The sequence below is a fragment of the Gorilla gorilla genome, chromosome X (genome assembly GCF_029281585.2).
Source record: "Gorilla gorilla gorilla isolate KB3781 chromosome X, NHGRI_mGorGor1-v2.1_pri, whole genome shotgun sequence".
Taxonomy (NCBI): domain Eukaryota; kingdom Metazoa; phylum Chordata; class Mammalia; order Primates; family Hominidae; genus Gorilla; species Gorilla gorilla.
The window spans coordinates 166230999-166246246 of NC_073247.2; the positions used below are offsets into that span (position 1 = coordinate 166230999).

At 49.1% G+C, this 15248-nt stretch overlaps 1 pseudogene; it reads right to left on the minus strand.

Moving 5' to 3' along the window:
* Positions 1–22: 22 nt before the first annotated feature.
* LOC129529890 (cyclic AMP-dependent transcription factor ATF-4-like) lies at positions 23–7151 on the minus strand (annotated as a pseudogene).
* Between the last annotated feature and the right edge of the window lie 8097 nt (positions 7152–15248).

Consider the following 15248-nt stretch of genomic DNA (forward strand, 5'->3'; position numbering starts at 1 on the left):
GGGCCGGAAGGTGGCCGCAATGCCAGCTTGGACCCCTCACCCCTGAGCAGCCGGCTGTCCGCCGGACCCCTGTCCCGGGAGCCCTGCAGGGAGTCAGGCACTGCGGGGCCCAGCCTGTCCCATCCCCCGGGTCTCCCTCACATCGAGGAGCAAGACGGGCCTGGGAACACGGGGCCGGGACTGTGCGGCCATCGTCCCGGACCCTGCCTGCCCTGTCCGTCCTTGGGGGAGCGCCCAGGACAGACCCCGGGGGCAGGCCTCTAACTGGGTTCAGCAGCCTCCGTCCCTGTCCTGGTCGCCCAGCTGGTGGGGTAGCTGGAACTGCATGTCTGGTGGGCGTGGCCTCGCGCCAGCCAAGGTCTCCCAGGCGCCAGGTCCAGCCAAGGTGGACGGGAGGGCCCAGCGGGACCCGGGGCCGGATCTCACTCCTGGGTTCAACGGGTTCTGTCCCTGTCCTAGTCGCCCCGCCTGGTGGGGGAGCCGGAGCTGCGTGTGGGGTGGGTTGTGGGTGGCCTCCCACCAGCCAGGGGCTCCCGGGCTCTAGGCCTGGCTCAGGTGGACAGGCGGGACCTGCTGGACCTGAGGCTGGGTCGGGCCCGGCTCCTGGGTTCGGCAGTATCAGTCCCTGCCCTGGTCGCTCTTGCCTGGTAGGGAGCTGGGAGGTGACCCTGTGTCTGCTCAGTGGTGATCTACTTGTGTGTCTGGAAGGGGGTCAAATCCACGGGACAGGTACCTCTAGAGGCATGCAGGGGTGAGGGCGGCACGGCCCCGGGAGCTGAATGTCTGTGCCAGGCACGCCTGTAGCAACAGGAGGTGACCAGACAGGGCCTAGCCCTGAGGAAGGGGGAGGTACTGAAATCCAAACCACTCTCCCCCACCTTCCAAATCCAGGAATCAGCAGCCTCTGCACCTGGGAAAAGCATGTTGGCACTCATGTGGAAACTAAAAACGTTGATCTTTTGGAGGTAGAGCAGAATGATGGTTACCAGACGCTGGGAAAGGTGGGGAGGGTGGGGAGGTTAATGGGGACAAACATATAGTTGCATAGAAGGATTAAGTTCTAGTGTTTGATAGCACCGTAGAGGGACTATAGGTGATTATTTATTGTATATTTCAAAATAGCTAAAAGATAGGAAATGTTCCCCCAAAAAAGAAATGATAAATGCTTGAGGTGGTGGAGATCCTAAATACCCCGACTTGATCATTACATCGTGTGTGCGTGTGCATGTATCAGAATATCACATGTATCCCATAAATATGCAGAGTTATCATACATCAGTTAAAAATGTTTTTACTTACAGAAAAGAAAAATTCACCCAAGCTCTTGCGTGCACCTCCAGTTCATTATTTTCACTGCTGTATTTCATTACATATATTTCATTAAATGATGAATTTTAAAAACCAGAGAACACAACTTGTTAACACAATTACACCTGGAATAGCTGAAAATCAGACATAACCCAGTTAGTGATTGCCATCCTTCCTGTCGTCCTCTGCTCAGTCTCCCCATTCTCAGACAGAGGCAGGCTGAAGTTCTTACCTTCAACAGGTCAGGGAAGGGAGAGTAAAGTGCCTGTGACCCTGTCTTAGGAAGCAGGAAGACAGAGGGAGGGTCTCCGGGTCCCCATTATTTTCCCGGCCTATTATCCTCAGATCAAGTCAAGAAAGGAAGTCCTAACTGATTGAGAGATTCCTGGAGATACTGCCACTGTCCTGGAAGTCTCAGCCAGCCACTGGACCGGAAATCTCCTCCATCAATATTTCAGCCAGAGCAACATCTGCCACTAGATGGCATCAAACTCCAGCCGGGAGCAGGACAGATTTGGATGGTCCAGCGGGCTTGCCTCATTCATTTCATTAACCCCACAGTAACACAGTTTCACATTGTATGCGATTGGATTTCTTGGAAACTACCTATTACATTACGGCAGAGTTTTATAGTCCTCTAATTTATCCATTCTGCTGATGATGGGCAGGCATTTGGATAGTTTCCAGCCCTTGGCTATGAACATGCTTGTACAGGTCTCTTGAAGCACATGTCCAAGTTTTTTTTTGGAATTGCTGTATCACAGCCAGTACATATCTCGAAATTTACTAGATAATGCCATGTTTTCCCAAGTGGTTTGAGCCAATTTTCGCTTCCACCATAATGTGTGAGCGTGCATACACATAGCTCAACATTCTCATCAATATTGACGGTACTAGTCCGTTCTCGCATTGCTATAAAGGACTACCTAAGACTGAGTAATTTATAAAGAAAAGAGGTTTAATTGACTCACAGTTCTGCAGGCTCTACAGGAAGCATGGCTGGGGAGGCCTCAGGAAAGTTACAATCATAGCGGAAGGCAAAGAGGAAGGAGTCACATCTTATATGGCCAGAGAAGGAGAAAGAGAAAGTGAAGGGGGAGGTGCTATACACTTTTAAACAACCAGATCTTGTGAGAGCTCACCATCATGAGAATAGCAAGGGGGAAATCGACCCCCATGATCCAATCGCCTCCCACCAGTCCCCTCCTCCAACACTAGGGATTACAATTCAACATGAGATTTGGGTGGGGACACAAATCCAAATCATATCATTCCACCCCTGCCCCCTCCCAAATCTCATGTACTTCTCACATTGCAAAATACAATAATCTCCTCTCAACAGTCCCCCAAGTCTTAACCCATTTCAGCATTAACTCAAAAATCCACAGTCCAAAGTCTCATCTGAGACAAGGCAAGTCCCTTCTGCCTATGAGCCTGTAAAATCTAAAACAAGTTAGTTACTTCCAAGATAAAATTGAGGTACAGGCATTGGGTAAATACTCCCTTTCCAAAGGGGGGACATCGGCCAAAACAAAGGGGCTACAGGCCCCATGCAAGTCCAAAACCCAACAGGACAGTCATTAATTCTTTTTTTTTTTTTTCACTACAAAATAATTTATTCGAACACACAGCTACAGCGCGAGACTCCTATGTACAAGCACATTGACGCTCCTGACTACCCTCAACTAGAGGACCCTTTTCTTCCCCCTTGCCTTGCAGACCTCTTCTATCGAATCTTTCATGTACTGGATGTCCTCGGCCAGGGAATCCGCCCTCTCTTGCAGAGCCTCGTTCTTCTTTTCCACCGCTTTGCACTCACCAGTGAGGACCTCTCCTGCTCCACCCTCTTCTTCTGGCGATACCTAGTTCCTGCTGTTTTGTTTTGCTCCATTTCTTTTCAGCTTCTTATCCAGTTTCTCACCCTTTACTTGTGCTGCTACCATCTTCTCTCCAGGAGGGTCATGAGGTTCGGGGCAGGCAGAGCCACAGAGGACACCTGGAGATGGCGGGCTCCTACTCGGGGAGCCCCTGGAGGTAGAGGGAGAGCCCAGATAGGACTCTGGGCTCATACAGATGCCACTATCATTATCTGAGGGGGCGTCTTCCTCCTTTGTGCACTGAGGGATCTTGGAAATGTAAGCAGTGGAGTCTGGCTTCCTAGCTCCTTCAAAGATATCCACTTCACTGCCCAGCTCTAGACTAAAGGAATAATCTGGAGTGGAGGACTGGACCCCTGGGGAAAGGGGAAGAGGTTGCAAGAAGGTGAAGGGGGCAACCTGGTCGGGTTAAACTTTCTGGGAGATGGCAAATCGGGTTCACCATCTGGGGGGGCTCCTTAATAGTCTCCTGGACTAGGGGGGCAAAGAGATCACACGAGTCATCCAACGTGGCCAGAAGCTCATCTGGCATGGTTTCCAGGTCATCTATACCCAACAGGGCATCAAAGTCGAACTCCTTCAGATCAGTTTTCTCCAACATCCAATCTGTCCCAAAGAAAGCGTCCTCCTTGCCATCGTTGGAGGCACTGACCCACCCATCCACAGCCAGCCATTCGGAGGAGTCTGCCTTAGCCTTGTCGCTGGAGAACCCATGAGGTTTGAAGTGCTTGGCCACCTCCAGGTAGTCATCTAAGAGACCTAGGCTTTCTTCAGTCCCCAAACCTGACTGGTCAAGGGGGGACATCAAGCCCCCACCAACACCTCGCTGCTCAGGAAGCTCATCTCGGTCATGGTGCAGTGCTTTGCTGGAATCAACGAATGTGCTTAATTCGAAGGTGTCTTTGTCGGTTACGGCAATGCTGCTGCTGAATGCTGTGAGAAGTGCTACGGCTTAAGCCGCCGGTGGATGCCACTGCAGAGCCTGGTGCTGCTGCCACCGCTGCAAAGGCCAAGGCTGCCACAGGCACTGCTGCCCCTAAAACGCCATGGTGGCCATGGACCCTGCAGGCGGGGAGGAGGGAAGGCGCGCACGTGCGGAGGAAACTACATCTGTGGGCGGGCAGAGCAGAAAATCGTCATTAATTCTTAAAGCTCGAAAATAATCTCCTTTGACTCCATGTCTTACATCCAGGCCACACTGAGGCAAGGGGTGGGCTCCTGAGGCCTTGGGCAGCTCCGCTCCTGTGGCTCTGCAGGGTACAGCCCCCTCGGCTGCTTTCCTGGGCTGGTATTGAATGTCTGCAGCTTTTCCAGGAGTATAATGCAAGTTGTCAGTGGATCTATGATTCGGGGGTCTTGAGGATGGTGGCCCCCTTCTCACAGCTCCACTAGGCAGTGCCCCAGTGGGGACTCCAACCCCAGATTTCCCTTCTGCACTACCCTAGTAGAGGTTCCCCAGGAGGGCTCCGCCCCTCCAGCAGACTTCTGCCTGGACATTCAGGCGTTTCCATACATCCTCTGAATCTAGGCAGAGGTTCCCAAGCCTCAACTTTTGCCCTCTGCATACCCGCAGGCTTAACACCACATGGAAGCCACCAAGGCTTACAGCTTGCACCCTCCAGAGCAGCAGCCGGAGGCGTATCTGGGGCCCTTGTAGCCATGGCTGGAGCTGGAGCAGCTGGGGCGCAGATAGCAGTGTCCTGAGGGTGCTCAGGCCAGCAGGGCTCTGGGCTGGGTCCAAAAAACCATTCTTCCCTCTTCAGCCTCCAGGCCTGTGAATGTCCCTCAAAAAATTAAAAATAGAACTACCATATGATCCAGCTCTCCCACTTCTGGGTATAGATCTGAAGGAAATGAAATCTATTTCTTCCTGAGTCAGTTTTCATGGTTTGTACATTTCTAGGAATTTGTCCACTTCATCTCGGTTATCTAATTTGTTGGCAAACAATTGTTCACAATCTTCTCATAAAATCCTTTTTGGGGGTAGAAGAATTCAGTAACAATCAACAAAATGAAAAGGCAACCTGCAGAATATTGAGGAATAACATATTGTTCACATCTTATCAATATAATAAAATATGTGCATTTTGTGGGGGCAATAATAAATACTCTCAGTTTTTTCCTCATCAGCTATAACAGGGTTGGAGTCTACAGTGATATCTTCTCAAGTCTCCAGCATCTGTGTCGCACTCAGGTAGCACCACACAGTCCCGAGTGAGCCCCTAACAGATACTCATCTCCCTTGGGACAGAAGCAGCACATAGACTTCCATCTCTGGTCATTAGGTCCCATGGCCTAGGGACCATGTCTCAAAATTAGCTTTGATGCCATAACATATTTGATCAGAATATAGGTAATGTGATAAGCTGAAATATAAGCATTCCAACTGAACTTCAGGCATAGCGATGGCAAATTGGAAAGAGATGCAAAGAGATTTCAAGGACCTTGGAAATTCACAATGTCATTTAAGAAGAAAACACACGTCACTCCATTCCAGTAAAGAATCACAGACTCGGCCATGCATGTTGGCTCATGCCTGTAGTCCCAGTACTTTGGGAGATCGAGGTGGGAGGATCGCTTGAGCCCAGGAGTTCAAGAATCACAGACTCTTCCAGCTCCCAGTCCGGTGCTCTTAACCACTACGTGCTGCCAGTCATCAATATTCTCCCATATTTCCTTTAATGAAATAGGATCATTAAAGCTTAGGGGGAAACATTTGATAGGAAAAGATTTCACGTATTTTTCTAGATTTTCATTTCTTCTTTTTGTTGTTGTTTTTTTTTGGAGACAAGGTCTCACTCTGTCACCCAGGTCAGAGTGCAGCGGTGCAGTCACAGCTCACTGCAGCCTCGACTTCCCATGCTCAATCCATCTTCCCACCTCAGCCTCCTAAGTAGCTGGGACTACAGGTGCACACCTCCACGCCCGACTCATTTTTTAAAATTGTTTGTAGAGATGGCGTCTGACTATGTTGCCCGGGCTGGTCTCAAACTCCTGGACACAAGCAGTCCTCCCGCCTCAGCTTCCCAAAGTGTAGGGATTACAGGCGTGAGCCACACTGCACCAGGCCGCCTTCATTTCCTCTTTTATATAGACTCCAGTTGAATTTTTAAAAAGTAGTTGGTCGCCCGGAGGCAGAGACTGTCTTATAGTTTTTCTGTTTCCCAGAGTGCCTTGCTAAATACCCAGTTGTTGACCTAATCTTTAAACTCAGAAGTACAAATTTACTGCACTGTAAAGACATAGACTCAACAGGTACAAAATCTTTGGTCTTTCAATCAACATAGGTCATGGAAACATCACTTCATTCCTAAGTGCCAGCGTAATGAATACAAGAGAATTGGTTTGAAACAAACATTTTGATCAGTGTTCACTTAAATTCCCAGGGGATTCCCACCTTACTCCACTCCCTCGGCTCAGCACACGTATTATAAGCCACACTAGTCCACATCCGGTGTTACAACTTTCTGTCCAATTTCAGAACACCCTCCTTTCACCAATTCATGACCTGCAACCCTTCCACCGCCATTTCCACAAGCAAACTTCAGGTCTTTTTCGAGGTGAAGTGCCATACTTGCTGCAGCACTGAAGTATTTTTTAACCATTTAACATGCATAGAATTGTGCTACCATTTTCATTAGGTTCCTATCTTCGTTTTTTTATGTGTCACTGACAAAGGTTTTGAGTATTGTGTCCCTAACCCCATTTTTCCTATAAGTTTTGCGATTTGTACTACACAATGATTTTGAGGTGTACACGTATGTCATGCTATAATCATAACTCATTGTATCACGGTTTGGGGAAAAAATTAACCAATAACCAATTTATTTTTTCAAAGATAACAGGTGTGCAAGCTTCCAGCAAATCTGCTTAAGCATAAGATCAAATCAGAGAACAGCTGTTTTTCCTCCAATGTCGATCCAGTGGCTAGCTAGCCCTCAAATCAGACACTAGATTTGGAACTGGGAGGACATCATTCACCTTGAAGTAGTGAACAAAAACATGGTTTTGTCAAAAAATAAAAGGGATAAAAGTCATTATAAAAACTGTCTTTCCCACCAGGCATGGTGGCTCATGCCTGTCGTCCCAGCTACTCGGGAGGCTGAGGTGGGAGGATCACTTGAGCCCAGGAGGTCGAGGCTCCAGTGAGCCGTGATCGCACTACTGCACTCCTGCCAGCCTGGGCGACAGAGCGACACCTTGACTCTAAAAAAAGGGAAATTATCTTTTCCATCCTCAGAGCAAGCATGCAGAATATTATTGTCATCCTATTCATAGACATGGAAACTAAAACTAAGAGAGGCTGAGTGACTGGCCCAAAGTACCATGGCTGATAGGGGTTGTAATGAACTCAAGTGGTCTTTGTCTAGGATCAGAAATACCACCATCATATGTAATGGTGCTTGTAACTGTGACGTGTTATTTCCAATTGTCTGCAAAACACAAACATGAATAAATGAGATGAGTTGTTGGGGAAAAGTAAGAAAAAGGTGACACTGTTAAGGTTACCCATCTCTCCACGTACCTCCTAACATCAGACCCTGATTGGGGCAGAAAACCCTGGCCTGTACCACGATAAATGCCTCCTGTGCAATAATAGGATGTTCAACAGCTCTTCGGTACCAACGATGAACAAATTTTTTGCAAAAGAATATTATTGCTGCAATTGGCCGGGCATGGTTGCTTATGCCTGTAATCCCAACACTCTGGGAGACCGAGCTGGGCAGATCGCTTGAGCCCAAGAGTTTGAGAGCAGCCTGGGCAACATGGCTGTACCCACTCTCTACAAAAAATTGTAAAATTTGCCAGGCGCGGTGGCGCACGCCTGTGGTCCCAGCTACTCTGGAGGCTGAGGTGGGAAGATGGCATTGAGCCCAGGAAGTCAAGGCTGCAATAAGCCATGTTCATGCCACTGCACTCCAGCTTGGGTGACAAAGTGAGACCTGGTCTCTCTCTATATATCTGTCTATCTATATCTATATCTAATCTGTATCTATCTATATCTATATCTATATCTATATCATCTATCTATCATCTATATCTCTATCTATAGCTTAGCTATATCTGCAACAGTGAATAGAAACCCCTTTAGCAAAGTGCTCCCAAACTCTTGCTTCTAATTCTTGACCAACTCAGAAGTAAAGGAGGAGAATGAAGTAAAGGAAGTCATACGTTTCCGTGCTCTCATGCATATTTTTATTTCTGTAAGGTCAGTAGTAATGTGGCTACTTTCATTTCTGATTTTAGTCCTCGCTCTCTCTGTCTTAGTCCAGCTAAATGTGTCTCCGTTGTTCTTTAAGCACTTCCTTATTTTTCTGGGACAACAAGATGATCCAGTTAATCTTGGACTTTCTCTGCCCTAGCTCCGGAATCAGTCATTTCTCTAGTGAGCTCTGCTCTTTTTAATCAAGACTGTTGTTTAGAAATTGAGACCCAGGCACTAAGTCAACTCACTGCTACTGAGATGGTCCCAGGCCTTCTAAGTGATGGAGCTGAGAAATACCCATACACACAGCCCTATTTTACAGCTATGCTTATTTCTATACCTATCTGTATATTGAAAGCCATCAGTGTATCAGGCCACTCTTGCACCGCTATAAAGAAATACCTGAGACTGGGTAATTTATACAGAAGAGAGGTTTAATGGGCTCTTGGTTCTGCAGGCTCTGCAGGACGCCTAGTGCTGGCATCTGCCCAGCTTCTAGAGAGGCCTCGGGAAGCTTCTACTTGTGGTGGGAGGCAAAGCAAGAGCTTGTGTATCTCATGGCGAAAGCAGGAGCAAGCGAGAGAGAGAGAGTGTGTGTGTGTGGGGGGGGGGGGGGGATGCCACCCACTTTAAAATGACAAGATCTCTCGAGAACTCACTATCACGAAGACAGCACCAAGCCATTCATGAGGGATCCACCCCCATGACCCAAACACCCCCTACCAGGCCCCACCTCCAGCCCTGGGGATTACAAGTTAACATCAGATGTGGGTGGGGACAAACATCCAAACTAGATCGATGAATTCACACCAACAACTCCAAATCGAATCCACATTCAAGCCTTCTCCCTTTTCATATCTGCAACTCCTTTTCCAAACGGTGAGAAAGCCAGGTCCCTACATCATTCATATATTTACTGCAAAGCCAATCAATCATCTGAGCCCATCAGGTCACCACCCAACTTGGCACACGTTCCTCTCTTGGACCCCTGACCCCTCCCCAGGACACAGTCACCCTCGCCGACTCCCTTCCTTACTCCACAAAACTTCCTTGTGCAGGACGCTGCTGCGCTCAGCGGAGGATCATGCTTCACACTGGTCCCCAGCTGCCCTCCACGCTTTCCTTGAGTGGGCCCCCAATCCCAGGGGCTTTTGGAAGAAGAGGGGGAGAAGGACAGGACCGAGGAAGAGAGGCAGGAAGGAAGACCAGCAGAGCAGCCGGCAGGAAGGGCCATTATTCCTTCTGATGCTCCATTCGTAGCCGATGGCAACTCAGATTGGTTGGCAGCAGTGTCCTCCTGACAAACGCTGTGGTCATGTCTCAGATTTACCTCCAGAGGGAGCACTTCAGTCCATAGTCTTGGTGCCAGCTGCAATGGCATTGGCATTGCTTTGAAGGCTTTTCAGGGGACAGAGAAAGCAAATGGGTATTTTTTAGAAAGAGAAAAATAAATTGAGTTCATCACGCCTGTAATCCCAGCACTTTGGCAGGCCAAGGTGGGAGGATGGCTTGAGCCCAGGAGTTCGAGAGCAGCCTGGACAACATAGCGAAACCCCATCTCCACGAAAAAATAAAAAATTAGCCGGGCGTGATGGCACGCGCCTGTAGTCCCGGCTACTTGATAGGCTGAGGCGGGAGGATCGCTTGAGCCCGGGAGGTTGAGGCTGCAATGAGCTGTGATCGTGCCACTACACTCCAGCCTGGGTGACAGAGTGAGACCCTGTCTCAAATAAATAAACAGACAAACAAATAAATAAAAAGTTAGACAGCTTTTACTTTTTGGATATATATATTCCCTATTCCCTGCGGATATTCACAAGCCTTTTTTTTTTTTTTTTAAGTTTTTAAAGTTCAGTTGTTCTGTCATCTGTGTGGTGCTCCAGCATCTGTTTTGAGTCTCGCTCCGTTGCCCAGGCTGGAGTGCAATGGTGCCATCTCGGCTCACTGCAACCTCCACCTCCCGGGTTCAAGTGATTCTCCTGCCTCAGCCTCCCGAGTAGCTGGGAGTACAGGCGCCCACTACCACGCCCGGCTAATTTTTGTATTTTTAGTAGAGACGGGGTTTCACCATATTGGCCAGGCTGGTCTAGAACTCCTGACCTTGTGATCCACGCGCCTCAGCCTCCCAAAGTGCTGGGATTACAGGTGTGAGTCACTGCACCCAGCCTCCAGCATCTGAACTCTTAGTCTCATGGTCTCTTTCCTGCCCTGGGTGTGCTTAGTTTTTATGTGCACTGCTCATTGTCATTAAGAACTTTTTTTCCCCCAGTGCTCCTAAAGTTGTTATATTAATACATCGCTCTTTTTATTTTAAGAGCTCAGGTGTACACGTGCAGGTTTGTTATATGAGTAAACTTGTGTCATGGGGGTTTGTTGTACAGATTATTTTATCACCTAGGTATTAAGCCTAGTACCCATGAGCTATTTCTCCTCATACTCTCCCTCCTCCCAACCTCCGCCCTGCAAAAGGCCCCAGTGTGTTTCATTCCCCTCTATGTATCCGTGTGTTCTCATCATTTAGCTCCCACTTATAAGTGAGAACATGTGGTATTTGGTTGTCTGTTCCTGCGTCAGTTTGCTAAGGATAATGGCCTCCAGCTCCATCCACGCTCCTGCAAAGGACATGCTCTCACTCAGGAACTTTTGTGGAGACTGCATCTCAACCCCAGGCTCCCACGAATCCACACATCCATTGGGGTAACCGTTGTGGGTTGAATTGTGTCCCCCAAAAAGGTATGTTCAAGTCCTAACACCTGGGTGCCTGGGAATGTGACCTGATTTGGAAATAGGGTCTTTGCCGATGTAATCAACTTAAGGTCATACTAGACTGGGGTGGGCGCTAATCAAATGTGACTAGTGTCCTCATAAGAGAGAGAGGCAGACACACTGGGAAGATGACCCCACGAAGAAGGAGGCAGAGATTGGAGCGGTGTCTCTATGAGACAGAGAGTGCCAAGGATTGCCAGAAACCACCTGGAGCTACGAGAGAGGCATGGAACAGATTCTCCCACAGAGCCTCCAGTAGGAACCAACCCTGCTGACAGCTGGATTCCAGACTTGTAGCTTCCAGAACCACGGGAGAATCCGTTTCTGTTGTTTTCGGCCACCCAGTTTGTGGCCATTTCTTACGGCAGCCCTAGAAAACTAATATGGGTACTGTCGGCCCAGGACCACCTCAGACCAAATTTAGGACTCGAGGGCCACTGAACGGCCCCACCAGGAAAACCTAGACTGCAAGTCTGCACAGAACCTGGCCCTTGGCCACAACTTTGCACAGGGGTGTTTTCCCTTTCCTTTCATCTCCTGCTTCCCCGCAATCTGCAGAGCTGGGGTGGGGTTTCCTTAATGTAGCGGGGGCTGCTATGCAACTCCCCACACTTCACAAAGGCTTTGGGCCTTGCCTGCTGTCTCCCTTGCCTGGACGGCCTCCAGAACCAAAACCCAAGTTTGCCCAGGTCGGCCAGCGTCCTCGGGAAATAAGCAGCTTCAGTGGCGTACTTCTTCTTGGATTCCCACTTCCTCTCAGGTTTTGCTCTCTTGTTGGTTCTCAGCTGTTTTGAACAGTCTCAAACTGTTTCATCTATCATTTGCAGTTATTTTCAGCAGAAATATCTGTCTCAATAATACCACCCAGCATCACCAGAAACAGATGGCAGGTCTTGCAGTGCTTTCGGGGATGGACAGACAGACCACCCTGACCACCGCCCGCTAGGTGCGGGAGAAGACTTATTTCCAGCTATAGCACACATTTGTTGACTTTGGCTCTCCTAGACTGAGAAAGCAAATCTCACCCCTTCCCCTCAGGCCTGCGACACTCGGAACCAACGCGACCGATGGAATCCCTGGATCTCCCCGCTTCCTGTGACCGCTGAGTTCTGTTCCTCCAAGGGTACAACGACATCCATCAGCTGCCTGCCCCCTGCTGACACACTTTCTGTTTGAGGGTTTGCCTCTCAATGACTATAGAGAAAGCAACCTGGGCCGAGTAGAAGAGCAGCTGCTAGTCTCCTGGTTGGTACCAACCCTGGGTCTCTGAGGAAAGGACAGAGTAGGGTCACTCTGCTTCACAACACAAAGTCAGTCGCCCATTCTCCCTGCCAGTTCTCAAGCCTGTAATCCCAGCATTTGGGGAGGCCCAGGTGGGAGGATCACTTGATTTCCAGGAGTTCGAGTCCAGCCTGGGCAACACAGTGAGACCCTGTCTCTACTGCTAAAAAACGTAAGGAAGGAAGGAAGGAGGGAGGGAGAGAGGGAGGGAGGGAGGGATAAGGAAGAAGGAAGGAAGGAAGGAAGGGAGGGAGGGAAGGAGGAAGGGAGGAAAGCAAGGAATAAGGAAAAAAGGAAGGAGGGAAGGAAGGAAGGGAGGAAGGAACGAAGAAAGGAATAAGGAAGAGGGAAAGAAGGAAGGAAGGAATAAGGAAGAGGGAGTGAAGTAAGGAAGGAATAAGGAAGAGGGAAAGAAGGAAGGAAGGAATAAGGAAGAGGGAAAGAAGGAAGAAAGGAATAAGGAAGAGGGAAAGAAGGAAGGAAGGAATAAGGAAGAGGAAGGAAGGAAGGAAGGAAGCAAGGAAGGAAGGAAGGAAGAAAAAAAGGTCACCTGTCAAACATAGCTTTAGGAGAGGATGTAAATGTTCAATGTTGATCTTCTTCTGTATCTTCATTTGCATTTTCATGGGAGCTTACAGGAGGCGCACAGGTGTCTCAGACAACATTTTTAAAATAACGACTTGAGGTTTAATTCACATGCTACACAATTCACATGTCTAAAGTGTACAATTCGATGATTTTTAGTATATTCATAGATATGTGCAACCATCAGCATGACCAGCTTCAGGACATTCTCATCATCCCAAAAGGAAACCCTGTCTCCATCAGCAGTCACTCCCCGTTTTCCCCCAACTCCTCCAGCCCTGGGCAACAACCAATCGACTTTCCTTAGACAACGTTTTGAGCCCTTATTGGGAGGAATTATAGTCGAATGGAAAATCCAGTTTGGGACGTGGTGTAAACTGGAATTGCTTTCGTGGTTTTTCCTTGTGCCTTGGGTCGGGCACTGCCGTAAGAGCATTGCATCCATCCTTTCGTCGGTACTCTGCTGCACACGGATGGCATTTCTGACCTTTTTACAGATGAGGAAACTGAGGCTCAGAGACATTAAGCAAGGGGCAGAGTGGGGCTTGTCCATGAGACCCCAGAGTCTGTGCTCTTGCACATACATTATCAGGCCAACATGATCTATCCATCCGAATTCCAAATAAATAAATAAAAATGCTTATAAGAAGTCCCCCCATGCTGGGGGGAGGCAGCGGCTCATGCCTGTAATCCCAACACTTAGGGAGGCACAGGCGGGAGGATTGCTTGAACCCAGGAGTTTGAGACCAGCCCAGGCAACATGACAATACCTGCATCTCTGCAAAAACGAAAAAAAAAAAAAAAAAAAAGACAAAAAGAAGTCCCTCCAAGTTAGTCGCCATGCTCTCTACCATGGGTTTTCTGTGTTATCCCTATCACATTCATAGAGTCATTTCTACCAAGCACCATTTATGGTGACAGGGTATGGTCTACAAAAATATTGACAGAGAAATCCTGATGGAGCTCAAGACAAGCTCAGGCCACCAAGAAATGTGCACCGAGTGTAGCTGTGCCGAGCATCGTTCTAGGGCAGGGGTCCCCAACCCCCCGGCCACGGACCCATACTGGTCTGTGGCCTGTTAAGAACTGAGCCACAGAGCAGGCGGCGAGTGGTGGGCACGCGAGCGAAGCTTCATCTGTGTGTACAGCTGCTCCCCATTGCTGTCATGACCGCCTGAGCTGTGCCTCCTGTCAGATCAGCCAGCGGCCTCAGATTCTCACAGGAGCGCAAACCCTATTGTGAACTGTGTGTGCGAGGGATCTAGGTTGTGTGCTCCTTAGGAGCATCTGACTAATGCCTGATGATCTGAAGTGGAAGAGTTTCATCCCCGAACCGTCATCCCACGCCCCATCCCCGTCTGTGGAAAAGTTGTCTTCCACAAAACCAGTCCCTGGTGCCAAAAAGGTTGGAGACCGCTGTTCCGGGGGATGATGCCTGACTGAGCTGGAGGAGGCCTCTGCTCTCCCTCTGGTGGAAGGAGAGAGAAAACAAAGCAGAATAAATGAGGCCATTTGGACTGCCAAGCAGGGAGTTAAAACAGCGCAGTGTGATTTAGGATGAGGACTTTAAGATGAAGAAGGTGATACGCTCAGAACTGTTGAAAGTTTAAACTTAGAGCTGAATGAGAAAAAGAAATCGGCCATGCAAAGATGAGGGGACAACAAGGACAAGCGCCGTGTGTTCGAGGAAGGGCCAAAAGGCCAGCGTGTGTGTGGTGCGGCCGGCATGTGGTGCGGCTGGGTGCAGCGGGCCAGCAGGAGAGGGACATAACGTGACGTCCCAGTGGCATGAGGGCTCTGCGAGCCAGGCTGAGGATGAGTTCAGGTTTCCAGGGCAACTGAAGGGCATGGCAGGGTTTCAGCAAAGGTTTACCAGATGACACTGGCTGCCATGTGGAGAGTAGATCACAGGGAGCCCACGCTCTCCAGCGTGAAAGCAGCAAGGAGGTCACTGTGATAGTGTAGGCAAAAGGTGAAGGGACTCAGGAGTTTGGATCACGAGAGGAAGAGGAATCCGTTTTGGCTTAAGCAACTGGGGATGAGGGAAAGGGCAGAGTTGGCAGGCGGTGGGGGCTAAAAGTCCATTTCTGGCTTGGACGGGCTACTGGGCTCATTTTCGTGAAGGAACAGATCAGGACTGGAAGACAGAAATCTGTCATCAGCATCAAGGCCTTGAAGATGGACGAGGTCACAAAGGGGGAGCGTCTGAGCAAGGAGAGGAAGAG